This window comes from Coregonus lavaretus, assembly GCF_964263955.1.
Source record: "Coregonus lavaretus genome assembly, chromosome: 3".
NCBI lineage: Eukaryota > Metazoa > Chordata > Actinopteri > Salmoniformes > Salmonidae > Coregonus > Coregonus lavaretus.
In genome coordinates this window covers 296,801-301,740 of record NC_139990.1, presented here as the reverse complement: position 1 = coordinate 301,740, position 4,940 = coordinate 296,801, and positions in this window count along the sequence as shown.

The following is a 4,940-nucleotide window of genomic DNA, read 5'->3' as shown; positions in this document are numbered from 1 at the left end:
TTTTATTTTCCTGTATAAGCAAAAGCAGGAAATGCATCACCTCTGCCTCTACTGCCATTCATTCCAATTAGGCTGGTTTTGGATTTCAACCCTGACCAAGATGGCTGCCAATTTCGCCCCACTATGGAACGTTGAGGGATTATGACGTAGCCCCTCACTCATCTGATGACTCACTATAGATGGTTTAGATCAAAGCCAGGAATGAATCAGCATCTGAATCAGGATTCTATTCCTGGGATTTCGCTGACCAGCTGTCAAGGGATCATTTCCTCTCAGACATGGAGTCGCTCTTTACAACCAACCCATCCCACCCCAGCCCTGCCGAGGAGCCCAGCCCAGTCCTGCTGTACCAAGTCTGATAGTAGTAAGGAGGGGTTAATCTAGTTGCTGCCCTGTGAGGAGGCCAAATCTGACAAACAATAACAGAAGCACACAAGTAGACCGGTCCAAGATCATGTGCTGGATTGCCATTTTTTTTTTTACATTTTAGTCATTTAGCAGACGCTCTTATCCAGAGCGACTTACAGTTAGTGAGTGCATACATTATTTATTTTTTATTTTTCAATGTATGACCATAATATTTGGCAAGAGAGCACAGACAGATATGGGACCATGCTAGCAAATAACCTTCAGTGTTCTGCTTTCTCTTGGATCTCTCCTGAGTCAGTCTAGTCACAGTGTGTATCTACTATTTATTCAGAACAGGACGTTCTACTCAAAGAACAGTAGGTACAGGTCAGAACAGTAGAGGACCGGCTCAGAGGAACACAAGGGCCCTTCAACAACTATTAATACAGTGAGGCTCCACCATTCAGAGAGCAGCGAGGAGCAGTGAGTTGACTTCATCAGACGCTCATTTGGAGCTCGCAGTGGACCGAGGAGACATTACATTACATTTACATTTACATTTTAGTCATTTAGCAGACGCTCTTATCCAGAGCGACTTACAGGAGCAATTAGGGTTAAGTGCCTTGCTCAAGGGCACATTAACGTCATTTAGCAGACGCTCTTAGCCAGAGCGACTCACAAATTGGTGCGTTCACCCTATAGCCAGTGGGATAACCACTTTACAATTTGGGGGGGGGGGGGGGGTTAGAAGGAATACTTTATCCTATCCCAGGTATTCCTTAAAGAGGTGGAGACGTCAGGACTGTGTCCCAAATGGCACCCTATTCACTATATAGTCCACTACTTTTGATCAGGGCCCATAGACGCATCCCAGGTCTACCGTTCAGCCACTCTCTCTGCTCTCAGTCTCCTCCACTCTCGGCTGCTCAGCAGTTAGTAGAGCCATGATTACCATCATCATTATCATCATCTATATTCCAGCCTTTAAACAGTGACTCCCTCCCCAGCCCTCCTCAGACCTGCAGAGTACTACAGGGAACAGGTTGAAACTAACCAAGTAGAACGTCATTCTCCTCTTGAAAGAAACACTTCAGTTAGACACAGTATGCTTTTTACCTACATGCTTCAAAAACTGCAGAAGTTAAATTCTGAAGCACGACACCACCGGATTTTGAACTATTCTGTGTGTTTAGTGTCTAAATGACTCTGTATGAAATTGGTTGGTGGCACAAACAGACAACAACACAGGAAGTTTACATTCCCATGTGTCTACTCACATGTCCAAATAAATTTCTGTGGTAATTAGCTTCCATTACCCAAGGACAAAGAACCAGTTCAGACTCACTATTCTCACACTCACAAAACAGTCCTGTCATCATCATGCTAGTTTTCATGGCAATTTCATCATTTTCCTGTTTTCTATGGCTGCTGACACACAGTGTGCCAGTAGGTGTCCAATCAAGATCACGTTGGCAACAGGATTTGTCAGTTGGCTAAAGCCCCCGCTGGCGCCAATATGAGAACTGTCCTCTTAAATTTGCGTCCCCACGCCTGCAGCCCTGCATCCCTACTGCACACCACAGTCCTGTATTAATTACAATGGCTTAGGCAAGCAGAGAGACGAGGGTGGCCAGCTTAACTGGATCATGCTGAAGCCTGTGTTGGGGCTGTGCTTTGGCAAAGTGGGTGGGGTTATATCCTGCCTGGTTGGCCCTGTCCGGGGGCCACAGTGTCCCTGACCCCCACTGTCCCCGACCCGGGATGCTGACCTAGGCAGAGTTGCAAAGAAAAAGCCATATCTCGGACTGGCCAATAAAAATAAAAGATTAAGATGGGCAAAAGAACACTGGACTTTTTCTTCGCAACTCTGCCTAGGTCAGCATCCCGGAGTCGCCTCTTCACTGTTGACGTTGAGACTGGTGTTTTGCGGGTACTATTTAATGAAGCTGCCAGATGAGGACCTGTGAGGCGCCTGTTTCTCAAACTAGACACTAATGTATTCGTCCTCTTACTCAGTTGTGCACCGGGGCCTACCACTCCTCTTTCTATTCTGGTTAGAGCCAGTTTGCGCTGTTCTGTGAAGGGAGTAGTACACAGCATTGTACGAGATCTTCAGTTTCTTGGCAATTTCTTGCATGGAATAGCCTTCATTTCTCGGAACAAGAATAGACTGACGAGTTTCAGAAGAAAGTTCTTTGTTTCTGGCCATTTTGATCCTGTAATCAAACCCACAATTGCTGAAGCTCCAGATACCCAACTAGTCTCAAGAAGGCCAGTTTTATTGCTTCTTTAATCAGCAAAACAGTTTTCAGCTGTGCTAACATAATTGAAAAAGGGTTTTCTAATGAGAAATTAGCCTTTTAAAATGATAAACTTGGATTAGCAAACACAATGTGCCATTGGAACACAGGACTGATGGTTGCTGACAATGGGCCTCTGTACGCCTATGTAGATATTCCATTAAAAATCAGCCATTTCCAGCTACGATAGCCATTTCCAACATTAACAATGTCTACACTGTATTTCTGATCAATTTGATGTTATTTTAATGGACAAAAAAAATATTTTCTTTCGAAAACAAGGACATTTCTAAGTGACCACAAACTTTTGAACGGTAGTGTATATATGTTTTTTATGGCACGTGAGACATCCTGTCTGATTCACGCCTGTCTCAGTGGACTAATCCAGACATCCTGTCTTATTCACGCCTGTCTCAGTGGACTAATCCAGACATCCTGTCTGATTCACGCCTGTCTCAGTGGACTAATCCAGACATCCTGTCTGATTCACGCCTGTCTCAGTGGACTAATCCAGACATCCCTGTCTGATTCACGCCTGTCTCAGTGGACTAATCCATTGCAGAGGCACACCAGTATCACCTGTAGTAAATTTATTTAATTCCCATCATTTCTAATCTACAATGTTTGTTTGATTACAGTAATTTCTGTTAATGCATTCAATATATTATTATTCCAGTCTTTTACCGTTGTCATTGTCAGAGTGGACACGTCGTTTACAGAGTGCACAACCCAGATTACACTTGTGAGAAACAAGTTTTGGTTTATTTCATTCCATTTATGAGTTCTGTCAATTTATTCATTATCTTTTGTCTGTAGCGCTCCTGTCAATGTTGAGTAAGGACCCGCACCTGATTATACATGGAAGTAGGTCTATATGCTACCTGGCCTGAGCGCAAATGTAGGCCTCTAAATGTGCCCATTTGGGGATCTGATAGTATTTCTGATTGTCTTCTCAAAGTAATTTTTTCTTCACCTCAAAACAGAAAGTAAACAAAGTCTGTTTTCACATCTATTGAGAATGACAATAGTTCCTCAACATAGCCTATTTGAAAAATCTTTCCAGATCTCTTTTGATAACCACTCAGCTCAGCGTGAAAGGGGGGAAAATGTCATGCTCTGATCCGGTCGAAACGTCATAAAATAGGCCTATCCCTTAGCCTACAGCTATGTCTGTCTGGAGCTCACTGGAGCGGGAAACTCTGAGGGATACAATGTTGCAAGTTTGCTAGCACAAGCTCCAGGCTGGACCCAAGTTAATAGTTGATACAATGTTTCAAATTCCTCGCGTAGCCAATTTGATTTATAGGATATTTAATTTTATCAGGATATTTTCTACCTGCAGGCTGCAATGTTTTTATTTGTTGGCTTTATGGAGGCTATTTTTACATAGTTGGCAATAGAAGTTAGTTTTAGAAAACTGACGACTGCTTCCCCTGACCAGTAACACCACCCTACTGACGACTGCTTCCCCTGACCAGTAACACCACCCTACTGACGACTGCTTCCCCTGACCAGTAACACCACCCTACTGACGACTGCTTCCCCTGACCAGTAACACCACCCTACTGACGACTGCTTCCCCTGACCAGCAACACCACCCTACTGACGACTGCTTCCCCTGACCAGTAACACCACCCTACTGACGACTGCTTCCCCTGACCAGTAACACCACCCTACTGAGGACTGCTTCCCCTGACCAGTAACACCACCCTACTGACGACTGCTTCCCCTGACCAGTAACACCACCCTACTGACGACTGCTTCCCCTGACCAGTAACACCACCCTACTGACGACTGCTTCCCCTGACCAGTAACACCACCCTACTGACGACTGCTTCCCCTGACCAGTAACACCACCCTACTGATGACTGTTTCTCCTGACCAGTAACACCACCCTACTGACTGCTACTAATCCACCCTTCAAATCATCTCCTCTCCCTCTCTCCCTCCCCCCACCATGGGCCTGAGCCTCAGTCTGCGTCCCAAATAGAACCGTATTCCATACACTCTTAGAAAAAAGGGTTCTTCGGCTATCCCCATAGGAGAACCCTTTTTTTGGTTTCAGGTAGAGACGTTTTTGGTTCCTGGTAGAACTATTTTGGGTTCTATGTAGAAACCTCTGTGGAAAAGGTTCTACGTGGAACCGAAAAGGTTTCTTCAAAGGGTTCTCCTATGGGGCCAGCCGAAGAACCCTTTTAGGTTCTAGATAGCACCTTTATTTTAAAGTGTACAAAGTGCACTACTTTTGACCAGAGCCCTACGGAGGGAATAGAGTGCCTGCCTCCATCCTCC